This window comes from Triturus cristatus, chromosome 1_2 (genome assembly GCF_964204655.1).
Source record: "Triturus cristatus chromosome 1_2, aTriCri1.1, whole genome shotgun sequence".
Taxonomy (NCBI): Eukaryota; Metazoa; Chordata; class Amphibia; order Caudata; family Salamandridae; genus Triturus; species Triturus cristatus.
Genome location: NC_140580.1, coordinates 650,442,268 through 650,459,146, shown reverse-complemented (window position 1 = coordinate 650,459,146; position 16,879 = coordinate 650,442,268). Strand labels below are relative to the sequence as shown.

The 16,879-nt window shown below is 41.8% G+C and overlaps 1 protein-coding gene across 1 annotated transcript in view; it reads right to left on the bottom strand.

Annotated features, from left to right (window-relative positions):
- The window catches only part of TSPAN14 (tetraspanin 14), a 306,394-nt gene extending 291,037 nt beyond the window's left edge, over nt 1–15,357 (bottom strand). The window contains exon 1 of the mRNA XM_085608121.1: nt 15,224–15,357. The gene's annotated coding sequence lies outside the window, so the exon portion shown is untranslated. The remainder of the gene's footprint in view (nt 1–15,223) is intronic.
- Nucleotides 15,358–16,879: the final 1,522 nt, after the last annotated feature.

Here is a 16,879-nt window from a genome sequence, read left to right as displayed (position 1 = left end):
ATCTTTGATGATTCTAGAGGAATTTTGCTGTCTTTGAACACTAAGAACCTGAATACGATGTTCCAATAATTTTTTTTTAGCCCTAGCCGAGATCGATGTGGCGGCGTCTTTCCCGATAATAATTCCACGAATAAAAGCCTTTAAGGAGTCCCAAATGATACTAAGAGGAGCAGTGCCTGTGTTACGAGTTATAAATTCTTTAATCTCCGCTTTTAGTTTGGAAACCCAATTTACATCATTAAGATAGACTTTATTAAAAACCCATCTTTTGGGAGACCTTCCAATATCCCCAAGAATAAATTCCCTGATGAGCATAGCATGATCAGAGAATACATTGTGCACCGTATTGTAATAGCCAAGCCTAAGGTTACGTGAAACTAAGAAAAAGTTGATACGAGATGAGGACTTAAATCTCGCCGACCAGCAAGTATATTCTCTTTTAAGAGGGTTGTCTAAACGCCAATGATCAGAGAGATCCAATAATCTTATATAATTAGAAATGGTTTGAGAGACTTTAGGTTTAAGTTGTTTTGTTAATTGAGACGATGAATCCAATTTGGGATCCATCAAAACATTAAAATCACCACCAATCACTATATCACCTGACACCATAAATAAAGACTGGAACATATCTTCATACATATTGAAATCGTCATTTAACGGTCCATAACAGCTAACAAAAGTAAAGGGTCTCTGTCTACATTTAACTCTGCATGAGACCCAGCACCAACGTCCTGAGCCTCCCTCTTCAGACTGAATAATTTCAGAATATATATTCTTATTTAGAAAAATCGCCAGCCCACGCTTGGATTCGTCACATGATGCAAAACACCGAAACGAAGCCCATGATTTGAACATTGAAAACACATCTAACTTAGAAGAGGGAATATGAGTCTCCTGTAGTAGAATAACTGAAGGATTTTCAGCCTTTAGCCAGAGTTCCACAGCACGCCTTTTCTTAATGTTATCTAAACCATTGACATTAAGGGAAAACAACTTCAAGCTCTCCTTACTAGACATTGAAATCAAAATTTAACCAACTGAAAACAGTTATCATCAGACCACCCCTTGCCCAGTGTATATACTCTGACACATTATAGTAATCAAACTGGAGGGAGAAGGAAGAGCTGCTGATCCACTCAGCTTCCTTGTCATAAGTATCTAGTAAATCAAAAGGGAGTGAGTGGATCACTAGTCCCAGAGAACCAGGGTGTGCAAAGACAGTAAAGGTACTGTTTAAAAAACCCTCAATCACGTTATGAACGTTTTGGATGTTAGCGGTATATTTTCGTTCTCCGCTTCGTTATTAGTAACGTGACAGCATCATCATTGGGTTTGTTGTTATGCTTTCTCCACCTGGAGATCGTACCACTGGTTGTTTTGGTAGTGATCGTAAATGAAAAATGAGAGTGAGTTTGGTGAAGTGTTCAGTGGTGAAAAAATGAAGATAATTAAAAACCAACAGGGCTAGTAAAAAATCTTTAATTGTACTAGCTGTTGGGGAGTTTAGTCAGTGTGCACTCAAGGGTGAGTTAAGACCCTGTGCATTCTAAAGTGCCATTAAAAAGGTCGACATGTTTCAGCCCTTGTTGTGCCCCGAAGGGTCACACGGGCTTTCTTCAGGACCTAGGAGGTGAAACAAAGACCTGAAAATTCACAGGATCTCTAGGGTGAAATGATTTTTGGGTTAATTACTCCCAAAGGTAACTGTTCAATTTGAACCTATAATAGTAGTTCCAAAAAGTAAGGTGGGGAAGGAAAGAAAAACAGACCTTGTTAGAGTAATTATTAGTGAGGATAAAAACAAATTATATTAACACATTTCTCAAAAACAGACAGCCAACAATACAAAACTGGTTTCTTTTAGTCTATAAGGTTGTCTGCAACAACTGGAAAATGGCAATTTTTATGTTTGGAGTCAAGACACTAAATGTGTCCCGTATTTCGTATGGCAATATTCGTCCCTCCTTCCGAAACTCGTAAGAGAATCTACATTCCATCTTGTCATATAAGGTGTACAGGGCGCTCATATGTGATTATATCAATAGTGCAACTGAACGTATAAAGAGACTCATTATTGGATCAGAATCACAGTATTGACAGCCTTTGTTGTCCTAAACTCGCAAGCGCGTGTTCAAAATGGATCGACTTGAGGAAGTGCAAAGGCACGTAATCATGGCAGTAGTTCTGTATTTGTTAGAAACAGTAGCGCTTAGGTATTTACAGATGGTTTAACAGCGCTCATATATTTACGATTTAGCTCAGAAACGGTTAATTTTCATAGGAAATAAGAGGAGTGGCATAATGTTTACGTTCTAATGGCAGCATTTATATTTTTACGCAGAGTAGTGGAGCTTACGTATGGTTTTTAGAAACTTAAAGCAGCATATAAATTAGATTAAGGAGTAGCGGTGCCTGATGTTGCATAGTGCATATATATATATATATCAGGGATATACTGGTGAAGATATTAATAGCTGGTGCTCAAATTGGAGGCGGCGCGTGTGATGTAAAAGGGCTTCCGTACCTGTTTCCCGTTACTGTGGGTAACAGCGGGTGTGGAGTAGGGCGGTCGCTCGCGCTCTTCAAGGATAATAGAGAAGAAACAAAGGAAAATGAAACTGTCAAAGTTTGACCAAGTAATACATTACGGTTCTGTTGTGAGGTTGAGTCCACCATCTCGCTAACCTCTTCGGCGCTGGACGCGGCTTCTGTGCTGGCTCTGCCCTAGTCGACCCGGTACTGCCGGTAGGACCTCAGAGCTCGCGTTATATGAGATATGGAGCGCGTAGAAATAGTCGGAAGACTACTATGAGATGGGCAATGTTGAATTAGGAACCTGAACGGTATGAAGTGGTAATTACCGATTCGATGTAGATAAAAAGGCGGAGTTGATGACATTGATGCAAATTGTTCAAATATGTACACAAAGGGGGTTAAAAAGAAAAGGTGTTGTTGGAAAGACTCTTTATGGAGAAAGCGCTAAGATCACGCCTGATGTTCACCTTTACATCATTGTCAGCAACGTGTGTCCTCAAACGGGATGGCATATATAAGTAATGCTTGATCAGATACATCAACCCTTATGCATTTTAGAGGTTGGTATATGTTTGGCCAGATTCTTATTTTTGGCAATGAAGTTTTGGGAAAAAAAGGGTCAGAGCATCATTTTCTCAATACGCTCAACCATGGTATATTGTCATTCAAACCTTGGGTATTCGTGCAAAGTCGGTGGACCCATCTTTGTTCTTTTTCGAACAATACTTTCTCTGCTTGGTTGTTCTTGTTAGTAAGGGTTTCCAGGATTACCCAACGTAGGTCGTTGACAGTATGTCCTTGTTCCAGGAAGTGATTACTCATCTTCGTAGTGCTTCTCTTGCACTTGACGTTACTGCGATGTTCGCAGAGTCTCTGTTTCACCTTCCTGCAGGTCATTCCAATGTAGCGCAAGCCGCATGGGCATGTGATCATGTAGATAGCGTGGGTGGTATTGCAGTTAGTGTGCGCTCTTATGGTCCAGTTTAGATTGGGTGATAACTGTAAATTTTTGGTTGCCGTTGTCAGGTGGCAAACTGAGCATGACCCGCATGGGAAATGTCCTGTGACCGGTGTGTTGTGCCAGAGGCCTTGTTGTGTCTTCGTGGCTGGTTTTTCCAAAGGTCTTGTGTGTACGAGTATGTCTTTTAGGTTCCTTGTTCTTTTATTAGAGAATCTGGGTTTTGGCCATTTCAAGTTTACCGAAGTCAGAGTTCGCCAGTTTTTGTTGACGATTTTCTTGATCTCGTTTGTCACAGTACTATAAGTGCTAACACATGTCAGCTGATCCAAGGTGGATTCTTTTACTGTGGTGTCTAGGAGGATCTCTCTTGGCTGGTTCCTTGCCCTTTTCTGGCATTTTTTGATAATGTGTATGGGGTAGTCCCTGGTTTGTAGTTTATCACTTAGTTCCATTGCCTGGCTCTTGTAGTCTCTGATGTTACTGCAATTTCTTCTGAGTCGTAGGAACTGTCCATACGGGAGGTTTTCCCTCAATGGACGTGGGTGAAAGCTGTTATATGATAACAGGCTGTTTTTAGCTGTGGGTTTGAAGTAGGTCTTAGTTTGTAATTTGTCCCCTTCGTTGAAGATAGTGACATCTAGGAAGTCGAGTTTGCTGGGATCTGCTGTGTATGTAAATTTCAAGCAGTCATCCCTGGTATTGAGCCATTGGTGGAATTCGTACAGATCTTCATTATTTCCTTCCCATATCAGAAGGACGTCATCTATATATCGCTTCCAGAAGACGATGTGACTCAGGAAGGGATTGGAGGGGTCATGGATGTATGTGGTTTCAAAGTTGCTGACATAGAGCCCCGCTACACTCGGCGCAAAGGTACTGCCCATTGAAGTACCATGGCGCTGTTTATACATGATTTTATTGTATTCAAAATGGTTTTCTGTAAGTGCTAACCTACAGCACTCAAGTACGAAATGTCTCGGTGTCTTGTGTTCCCATTGTTGGCCGAAGAGAAGTGTCTCTAAGGTTTCCAGGGTTTTCTGTTGCGGGAGGCTCGTATACAAACTTTCGATGTCAAGTCCCACTAGTAACATTCTGTTCTGTGAGTATTGTAGATTCTGTAGGTGGTTGAGGAGGTCTTTCGTGTCTTTCAAATAGGTGGGAGTTTTTTGTACCAATGGTCGCAAGTAGTGGTCTGCGAATTGTGACAACGGTTCTAAAATAGAACCGATCCCAGAGACAATCGGACGTCCGGGTGGCGGGCGTCGTTCTTTGTGGATTTTGGGTAAAGAATAGAAGTAAGGCATTCTTGGTGTCTTGGTTATCAGAAATTCTGCTTCAGTCTTGGAGACCCAGTTGTTGGTTTCTGCTTCATCAACCATGATGGCAATGGTGTTCTGTAAGCGTTGGGTCGGGTCTGTCCTGATGACTTCGTAGAATTTTTCATCAGAAAGTAATTCGATGCACTGTTGGTGGTACCCTTCTTTGCTGAGAAGCACAATGCCACCTCCCTTATCCGCTGGTTTGATTATTAGCTCTTCGTCTTGTCGTAATGTATCTAGTGCTCTTTGTTCAGCATTAGATATATTCATGAAAGGTCTTCTGGTTTGGTCTTTAAGATCACCCACTTCTTTCATTATGGCCTGTTCAAAGGCTAGTACTTCTACTGGAACTTGGTGGTTAAGTGGGCAGAAGTTGGATTTACGGCGGAGTGTCGTATCGCCGTCCTTTGTTATTTCTTCTTTTCCATTGAAGAAGGCTTTCAGCTTAATCTTCCTGCAGAATTCAGCCATTTCACATTGGAGTCTGAAGATGTCTACGGGTGGTGTGGGTACGTAACTAAGACCTTTGTTAAGAACATCCTCTTGTTCTTTGGTAAGTCTTACGTTGGTGAGGTTGAAAATCAGGTTGTTGTGCTTGTTCCCGCTTTTGTGCCCGTCATGCTCATGAACAGGCCATAATGAAAGAAGTGGGTGATCTTAAAGACCAAACCAGAAGACCTTTCATGAATATATCTAATGCTGAACAAAGAGCACTAGATACATTACGACAAGACGAAGAGCTAATAATCAAACCAGCGGATAAGGGAGGTGGCATTGTGCTTCTCAGCAAAGAAGGGTACCACCAACAGTGCATCGAATTACTTTCTGATGAAAAATTCTACGAAGTCATCAGGACAGACCCGACCCAACGCTTACAGAACACCATTGCCATCATGGTTGATGAAGCAGAAACCAACAACTGGGTCTCCAAGACTGAAGCAGAATTTCTGATAACCAAGACACCAAGAATGCCTTACTTCTATTCTTTACCCAAAATCCACAAAGAACGACGCCCGCCACCCGGACGTCCGATTGTCTTTGGGATCGGTTCTATTTTAGAACCGTTGTCACAATTCGCAGACCACTACTTGCGACCATTGGTACAAAAAACTCCCACCTATTTGAAAGACACGAAAGACCTCCTCAACCACCTACAGAATCTACAATACTCACAGAACAGAATGTTACTAGTGGGACTTGACATCGAAAGTTTGTATACGAGCCTCCCGCAACAGAAAACCCTGGAAACCTTAGAGACACTTCTCTTCGGCCAACAATGGGAACACAAGACACCGAGACATTTCGTACTTGAGTGCTGTAGGTTAGCACTTACAGAAAACCATTTTGAATACAATAAAATCATGTATAAACAGCGCCATGGTACTTCAATGGGCAGTACCTTTGCGCCGAGTGTAGCGGGGCTCTATGTCAGCAACTTTGAAACCACATACATCCATGACCCCTCCAATCCCTTCCTGAGTCACATCGTCTTCTGGAAGCGATATATAGATGACGTCCTTCTGATATGGGAAGGAAATAATGAAGATCTGTACGAATTCCACCAATGGCTCAATACCAGGGATGACTGCTTGAAATTTACATACACAGCAGTTCCCAGCAAACTCGACTTCCTAGATGTCACTATCTTCAACGAAGGGGACAAATTACAAACTAAGACCTACTTCAAACCCACAGCTAAAAACAGCCTGTTATCATATAACAGCTTTCACCCACGTCCATTGAGGGAAAACCTCCCGTATGGACAGTTCCTACGACTCAGAAGAAATTGCAGTAACATCAGAGACTACAAGAGCCAGGCAATGGAACTAAGTGATAAACTACAAACCAGGGACTACCCCATACACATTATCAAAAAATGCCAGAAAAGGGAAAGGAACCAGCCAAGAGAGATCCTCCTAGACACCACAGTAAAAGAATCCACCTTGGATCAGCTGACATGTGTTAGCACTTATAGTACTGTGACAAACGAGATCAAGAAAATCGTCAACAAAAACTGGCGAACTCTGACTTCGGGAAACTTGAAATGGCCAAAACCCAGATTCTCTAATAAAAGAACAAGGAACCTAAAAGACATACTCGTACACACAAGACCTTTGGAAAAACCAGCCACGAAGACACAACAAGGCCTCTGGCACAACACACCGGTCACAGGACATTTCCCATGCGGGTCATGCTCAGTTTGCCACCTGACAACGGCAACCAAAAATTTACAGTTATCACCCAATCTAAACTGGACCATAAGAGCGCACACTAACTGCAATACCACCCACGCTATCTACATGATCACATGCCCATGCGGCTTGCGCTACATTGGAATGACCCGCAGGAAGGTGAAACAGAGACTCTGCGAACATCGCAGTAACGTCAAGTGCAAGAGAAGCACTACGAAGATGAGTAATCACTTCCTGGAACAAGGACATACTGTCAACGACCTACGTTGGGTAATCCTGGAAACCCTTACTAACAAGAACAACCAAGCAGAGAAAGTATTGTTCGAAAAAGAACAAAGATGGGTCCATCGACTTTGCACGAATACCCAAGGTTTGAATGACAATATACCATGGTTGAGCGTATTGAGAAAATGATGCTCTGACCCTTTTTTTCCCAAAACTTCATTGCCAAAAATAAGAATCTGGCCAAACATATACCAACCTCTAAAATGCATAAGGGTTGATGTATCTGATCAAGCATTACTTATATATGCCATCCCGTTTGAGGACACACGTTGCTGACAATGATGTAAAGGTGAACATCAGGCGTGATCTTAGCGCTTTCTCCATAAAGAGTCTTTCCAACAACACCTTTTCTTTTTAACCCCCTTTGTGTACATATTTGAACAATTTGCATCAATGTCATCAACTCCGCCTTTTTATCTACATCGAATCGGTAATTACCACTTCATACCGTTCAGGTTCCTAATTCAACATTGCCCATCTCATAGTAGTCTTTCGACTATTTCTACGCGCTCCATATCTCATATAACGCGAGCTCTGAGGTCCTACCGGCAGTACCGGGTCGACTAGGGCAGAGCCAGCACAGAAGCCGCGTCCAGCGCCGAAGAGGTTAGCGAGATGGTGGACTCAACCTCACAACAGAACCGTAATGTATTACTTGGTCAAACTTTGACAGTTTCATTTTCCTTTGTTTCTTCTCTATTATCCTTGAAGAGCGCGAGCGACCGCCCTACTCCACACCCGCTGTTACCCACAGTAACGGGAAACAGGTACGGAAGCCCTTTTACATCACACGCGCCGCCTCCAATTTGAGCACCAGCTATTAATATCTTCACCAGTATATCCCTGATATATATATATATGCACTATGCAACATCAGGCACCGCTACTCCTTAATCTAATTTATATGCTGCTTTAAGTTTCTAAAAACCATACGTAAGCTCCACTACTCTGCGTAAAAATATAAATGCTGCCATTAGAACGTAAACATTATGCCACTCCTCTTATTTCCTATGAAAATTAACCGTTTGAGCTAAATCGTAAATATATGAGCGCTGTTAAACCATCTGTAAATACCTAAGCGCTACTGTTTCTAACAAATACAGAACTACTGCCATGATTACGTGCCTTTGCACTTCCTCAAGTCGATCCATTTTGAACACGCGCTTGCGAGTTTAGGACAACAAAGGCTGTCAATACTGTGATTCTGATCCAATAATGAGTCTCTTTATACGTTCAGTTGCACTATTGATATAATCACATATGAGCGCCCTGTACACCTTATATGACAAGATGGAATGTGGATTCTCTTACGAGTTTCGGAAGGAGGGACGAATTTTGCCATACGAAATACGGGACACATTTAGTGTCTTGACTCCAAACATAAAAATTGCCATTTTCCAGTTGTTGCAGACAACCTTATAGACTAAAAGAAACCAGTTTTGTATTGTTGGCTGTCTGTTTTTGAGAAATGTGTTAATATAATTTGTTTTTATCCTCACTAATAATTACTCTAACAAGGTCTGTTTTTCTTTCCTTCCCCACCTTACTTTTTGGAACTACTATTATAGGTTCAAATTGAACAGTTACCTTTGGGAGTAATTAACCCAAAAATCATTTCACCCTAGAGATCCTGTGAATTTTCAGGTCTTTGTTTCACCTCCTAGGTCCTGAAGAAAGCCCGTGTGACCCTTCGGGGCACAACAAGGGCTGAAACATGTCGACCTTTTTAATGGCACTTTAGAATGCACAGGGTCTTAACTCACCCTTGAGTGCACACTGACTAAACTCCCCAACAGCTAGTACAATTAAAGATTTTTTACTAGCCCTGTTGGTTTTTAATTATCTTCATTTTTTCACCACTGAACACTTCACCAAACTCACTCTCATTTTTCATTTACGATCACTACCAAAACAACCAGTGGTACGATCTCCAGGTGGAGAAAGCATAACAACAAACCCAATGATGATGCTGTCACGTTACTAATAACGAAGCGGAGAACGAAAATATACCGCTAACATCCAAAACGTTCATAACGTGATTGAGGGTTTTTTAAACAGTACCTTTACTGTCTTTGCACACCCTGGTTCTCTGGGACTAGTGATCCACTCCCTTTTGATTTACTATATACTCTGACACATACAAAATGAAGAATGAAAATAGATAGACATAACCCGACACCATCAACTTCATTTTTTGTTTCATCCCACTCATCCCCACCCCAACCATCACCACCCCAACCCACCCATCACCACCCTCACCCGAGCCCTACCTTCCAATGGCCCCACTTCCTCCCACGCAGACCAAAGGAACCTACCCCACTTCATTGGGGTGACCTTTTGCACCCCCTGGGCCTCCTGGGTTCCGCACTCCTTCCTGCTCTACTGACCCCCCCCCCCCGAACCCTCGAAATAAACAGCTCCCAAGAAATTAAAGACCTATAACATCCTATAGAAAAAACCCCGACTCTACATAGACTCCTCAAAATCTGGCTTGATTGAGAGGTCGAAATCTCCTTAAGCAAATCCTGTGCTGTTGCTATATCAGATATCATAAAGAATTTGCCTTTCACTAAAACTTTAAGTTTAGATATTGTTATCGTAACCCAATTGACAACTATGATTCTAGCCCAGAGGACTAAAGGAGTATTCCTAGAACAAGATTCCAAAAATATTCAAGTCATTGTTGGGCTAGATCTGCGTATATGGGGAACAAGTCAACTGTTGTACGATGAGGTGGAGCAAATAGCAGTGCACAGTTGTAATATTTGAAAATATCAATAACTTTTTTTTAGAAAAAAGATATCACTAGTCTTTCATACCCACAATACACTAAAGCACCCACAACATTCTTTAAGGGATTCAACAACAAACCATGAAGGTGGCTAAATTTCAATTCCTATGATGGTCTACTAACTCTCCGATAACCCTGGAAACTCCCTAATCTGTTTCCTTCTAACATTCAACATTTTACACGAATGCCCTCAGTCTCCGTCTAATAAGAGACGATAACAGATCACAAAATCGTCGCAACAGACAGGGCTGTCCAATGTAGGTCCATAAGAGTGGTAACCATGCTCTGTTTTTAGAATTTCTGTATAAAACAAAATTGCAAACAATCAACCTAAATGCCACTCATTTCCAGTCCATGCTTATCAAGAAAATCTGGCATGGATCAGACCTTCCTGGACCTGCGGGTAACACTCCTGCATCAGTCTTGTCTCCAAAATTCCTCATGATGATCACTCCTATTAGTAACATCACCAATGTTTCTCATGCTCTTCAGAGGAGTTATACACTGGCGTTTAGAGAACCACAATGTTCTTTAGGTGATCACTCACAATGAATTTCAGTCGTAATCACCTATTCGGGAAGGTAGTTTCTCCACCACTCTTACAATTCTGAGTCTTCCCAGATGACAGCAGGATGAATCTGTGCCCAGAAACATTGGTGAGAATCCAAACCCGGTAAAATTGCAACGGTGAGTGGCTATTCCCCATCACTCTCCATAACTTCCCATACCTTCACCCCAGGAATATGGTTACGACCGACTTGTGATCTAAGTGTCTTCAAAAATAAATCTAATGTTTGACTTACATTCGTTGTTCTCTTAAAAACATTTTATCTGTATAACTGCAAACTGAAATGTACCTATGCTTTCTGCTTCCAGTAGGTTGTAGCAGTGCTGGGCCACGGTAAACAACATTTATAAAGAAATTTTTGTACGCAGAGAATCACAACACGGTTGTTGTGAGTCCGCATACCATTACTCCGCAAGTCGGAAGAACGACTTGCAGAGGGGGGGGGGGGAAGGTGTTGGATTTAAAATCCAACACCTTCCCTACTGTCCGCAGAGACTAGAGTTGGAATAGTAAATTATACTATTCCAACATCCAGCGCCCCCCCCCTCCGCAAGTCGTTGTTCCGACTTGCGGAGTAATGGTATGCGGAATCACAACGCGGTCGTTGTAACGACCGCGTTGTGATTCCCTGCGGACAAAAAGACTGCGGATAAGGAGGCATATTCCTGGGCCACACTTTCACAGCTCTACTCGGGGAACATCCACTTGCATGTTACTCGCTCATGTAATCCAAAATACCTAAACCATCAAACTATTCTCTGTACAAATGACCAATGGAAGTAGTCGTAAGCCATCAGGTCAGCATAGTTCTATATTGGAGTTCAACTGAAATAACATGACCCGATCTAATGGAAAGTATCACTGCCATCGAAACAGAATGACTTTTTTAAACGACTATCCCCTGAAGGTACATAGTACAAAGCCCATCTTTTTTCCCCACTATGAATGAAAGTGTTGTTTCTCTGATGCTTCCTGAACTTGAGCTGCCAGGAAGGACTTCATAACCATTATCCAAGACAATAGGTTATCTAATGGTTAAAGATAAGACTAAATGAGAACCAAAGATTCTCACTTTCCTTAAAAGTAAAAGCTGCATGTCTGCATCTTCTGAGCTTTCCAAAAGAGGCAGAGGTGGAAAAAAACAACCCCACCAGTTAATTGTCTCTCTTTCCAAAAGAGGTCAATGTGACACTTAAGCTTTCAAAGCCTTTTGTGTGACTCCTTTAGTGGAGAAAAATCACAGTAGATATAAAATAATCTCTTCTAAACATACACAATCTGAATACTATGCAAAATGTAGAATACAGGAAAGGGTTACTTTAACGGTTTTCATAAAACATTGCATCCCATACTGTGTGATAAATAAACAAAATACATTTTGACAATATACTTAAATAATTCATAGCTAATGTCCGCACCAGCAATTTATCTAAACTAATATCCATATATAAAAGTAACATCTGTATGTGGTTTATTTGACATGTGCCTATAGCCAGAGGAATTGACCTAGAGCAAAGAATATGCAGTTCTTTTCCCCAATGCACAATTACCACCCTATATTTAGTTGGGGAATAGTTAAAAACTTTACACAGAGGAAAACTAGAAGATTTCTTAAACTATTTTGGAGACTGGTTTCAAGGAGAGGTCACTTGCTTACCTATCATGAACTAGAGACATTCATAATGCCAAAGAACTGCCTTGGGAGTCCTGAATAAAAAATATGTGTGCATATTTACATATGCAAACATTTAAGCCAAATGGAAAGCAAGTGCTGTAAAGTATTGCATATGCAAAAAGAACAGATGATGGACAGAATGCTGAACAAATCATTCACCCCCAGTCACAGATGTGGGTTAAATCCATAACTTCTTTGCACACCACACCATTCCGGTTTAGAACTAGCCATATGCAAATCAGTCTTGAACCTGCTCCCCATGGGAACAGTCCAGACCAAACAGCAAGGACAGGTCCTCCCTGGACCAGAAACAAGCATCTGGGGCCCAAACTGGGGTGACATGGTGAGCAAAAAAATGATGGATTAAACCCAGATCTGTGACGGGGGATGAGTGTTTGAAAAGTAACACTATCCATCATTTTATTTTGTGATGTTGCTATGTGCCCCCTAAGTAGCTATGAGTATTCCAAGACATGGGTCCCTTGCTCGCTGCACCACTGGATTCAAGGTAGCCTGGCTGATATGGGGTGATGCCCAGAAACCCGTCCCAGGATGCTCATTTCCAGTCCAGGATGACCTGGCCTGGCAGTTCGGGCTGGACTGTTCCTATGGGGGAACAGGGTCAAGACTGATTTGCATATGACTAGGTCCAAACTGGGATGACTTGCCGAGCAAAATAACAATGGATTTAACTCAGATCTAGGACTGTGGGTGAGTGTTTGAAAAGTTTCAACACTCCGTCCATTATTTAATTTTGTGATGTGTTGAAGTATGTCACTGAGGAATCGAAAAGTTCACATTATATGGAACAGCAAGTCTATAACTTGTCTTGCGTGATTTGAAGCCTTTTTTAAAGTAACCCATGCGACATTCCCGCAACTCAATGCCTCACCTGAGCAAACAGAGTAATACTACCGGGAAATGCACAGAAAAATTACCTATAATGTTATACAAGATTTTCCTTCCTCAAATCCCCTCCGAACAGCAGCATAAAACAAGCTTTGTCATCCTGTTCATATGTGAGGAGAAGTAATTCAAATCTACAACTAACAGAAAGCAATCATTCTCGGTTCATGCAGAATGTTTTGGTCCAACAAATATTACAGAAAGAGGAAAGACCAGTATGGAACCAATGCCAAGCGTAGTTCTAATAAAAGACAATTAAATTCAACCTCACTAAAACCGTTTCTCATCTTAGGGAGTGCTATGCCCCAATAAACCTGGCAAACTACATGCACACTTACAAACAAATACACCCCTAACTCAGTTCACACCAGTTTTAAGCAAAGAATATCTTGACTCTGTACAATTCTGGGATTTATAAAAAAAAATGCCAGGCTTACATGAGGTTCTCTACCGCACAAAAAACAAATGTCCATGCAAGAAGAATACTTGATGTCGGAGCTGGTACTCGGAGGAAATCCAGTACCTTGCTAATGGGGATTTCCCTGTAGTTTTGGGGCAATAAATTATTGAAATTGTATGCTTTTGAAAAATGGAGGTATTGTGGAAAAATCTGGCACAGGAATCTAGTGTCCCTAGGGATGTGCTACTGGAGGCAAAGGAACGCTTTCTGTATGAATGAAGGGATCTACTGCAGGTATATCTCATTCTCATAAACTGACACACTGCTGCATGGGGATAAGTTTATCTTGGGGAAATGATCCCTATGATGGTCTCAAGGGGTTTTGTCACAATAAACGTAATGGCAATCATCTTATACTATGTAACTAATATGGTTAAGATATTTAGAAATACTTCATCAACCACTAATACAGCAAAGACAAAGGAAATGGTGATGCCAGATGTTAATCTCATCAGGAACCAACCAATAACAGTTCCATATCCTTTGTTCTATGTATCACTTTGGTTGCTAAAAAGTTTCCATGTCCAGGAAAAACAGCTGAAAGCACTACATCGATTGCTCGCTTTATCAATTAGGCATATATCCAAATTAACACCTGGAGAGCATTTTTATGTTGGTATTTGGAAATTGCCAAACTCCTCGTTGCCTGAGCTTTCATTAATGCCTCATAGACGCTGGAAAATATATAAAGAACATAAAAAGCACAAACGTGTGTGATCTAGGTACAATTTTGCAAGGCAATTATAAAGCAAACCAACTGCCAGTTAGGTAACACACATGCTTATACGTGAGGTGACATTCTGCTTCTCATGTAAGATGGCTTCAAGAAAGGTCGGAATACTATGATAAAAGCTGGTCTTGCGCCACACACCTGCCACTCCGAGGCTGCCTATGGCAGGAGGCAGGTGTAAGGAGACAGAGAAATCTGAAGAGGAGAAACAGAATAAAAAAGACTAAACTAGATCCCTAGAGTGCACTTGCACAACACACCGGTCAACACCACTCACGAGAAGCACCCCCGAAGGCGATCATTGCAACACACAGACCTACAAGCTCGGGGTGAGGGTTACAGTCTCCGAGTAAGGTAAATAGCCTCTGGGTGAGGATCCCAAACTGCAGGAGTTTAGATGGAGGAAAGAGTCAGATTTCGGAAACGGGCGTATAAGTCTCAGGTTGTGGACACTATTTGTAATGGGTGCGCACACTCTTGGTGGGTTATGATAAGTGGGTAAGTAGTCTTTGACTCTGAAAACAGGCTTTTTTGGGGCGTGGGGTGAGACAAGTTCTTGGGAGGTACAATGCTCCTGCGGGGCATAGAATGTTGCTAGGCATGTGCAGACACTTGGGGAGCAAGATTCTGAGAGGCATTGATGGTTCAATGTGAAACACAAGCTCCGACGAAGCTCGGTACAGCAGATACAGTGGACTTTAGTTGCACAAACTGCAGTATCACGGTGGTGTAAATTATCGTGCCCCTCCCCACAACCTCTACCCCCAGACTGCCCGAATACTGAGACGCGGTTCTCACCCCGGCGCTCACTCCTCAGGTTCTCCTTCCCATGGGCTCGGGCTCACAGCTCTGCTATCCTCCCCTATCTCCGTTCTTCCTTCTTCTTCTTGGCGGGCGACACAGGAAGCAGCGCTGGAGCTGAAAACAAGCCCAACCGCCAACGAAAACCTGAACTGATCCTCGACTCCAAACGACAAGGACGGGCTGAATATTCGAATGTTAAAAATGTCTCCCAAACACGAAATAACGGATTTATTTATTTATTTATCTGTTACATGTGGCTATCACCATCTAGTGGTGATATCGCATAACGCTACAAGATCTGATCCACACAGCACGTGAACAGCATAATTAGGCATCTTCTTATTTAAACGCGCTGTTTAAATAAAACCAAAAATAAAAGATTAATTGTCTTTCTTTTATGCAGTGCTATTTTAATGCTTTTTGAATGCCCGCGGAAAGAAATGGAGGTTACCAATTCTATGTTAAAGATTCAGACAAAAACAAAAAAGTGAGATAGAGATAAAGTTCGCTTCTCTTGGAGCCCTTTGAGAGGATGAGGCCATTATGCATTAATCTTTTAATGCCAGTCCCAACACCTTAAAGAACATGTTACCAGGATTGGATTGGAATTGAATATCGGCCAGGGCACGAAAAAAAAAAGTGGCATACATTTGCATATTGCCTTTCCGCAAAACACTGCATAAATTAATGGGCCGGTGCTTTGAGAGAAAGGGAGTGACACCTCTGCCCGTTGATAAAAGGGTAATGGACGCCCATCTGCCTCAAGAAAGGCCACTCAGGCACCCACTGGGCCGCTGGCAGCATCCCAAACAACACAGACACCGCCCGAATCGCCCCCCCCCCCCCCCCCCCCCACAGGCTGGCCAAAAAAGCAGCCCACTGCTGGAACTTGGATACCGGCCCCTCGGCCATTGCCTTCCCAATCCGGCCCTGCATATTACATAATAAAACATTAACATTCCAGAACTAGAACCTTCTTCTACATATAAATGGTCCCTTCAATCATCGTCCTCTTTTAAATGTGAAACCTTGTTCCTTCCTCTTATTGTATCAGTACGAATTCTCTTCTTGCACTCTTCCATTCCTCATATGAGTAACCATCCTCCATATACCGAATTATTGTTTTCTGAAACAAGAAAACATTTTATTCTCCCAAAATACAATGTAACAAAAGTTATCTTTAGATCTCTATTTCCACTTTTTTTTTTTCATTTTTACTCTCAAATTAACATCTAATACTCCCATAAAACCAGGGAGCGGATGGTGGGATAAAGCTAGTGTCCTTGTCTTTAATGAAATGCAGATTCTCTAGGCACTTTATTTGGAGAACCATTAATTCATTACAAGATCGGAGGCTATTATTATGCATGTTGGTAGCCCTCTAATACCACACTAGACTTGTGCTCAATTGGCTTGCAATAATGTATTGCAAACACTGAAGCATTCGACCAATCAGCCGCTCTCATAATGTCTTCCAGTCTCCCATCTTTCCAAAAAGCTTAGCTAGCCATTGCACCTCACTTTAGATTTGTTCAGATCTACACTTGCTTGTTGCATAGTACATTTCAACCAGCTTGCAAAAGTAGCTGTAGTCAAATACTTGAATGACTTCACAAAATAAATCATTAATTGATTCACTCCATCCGGATG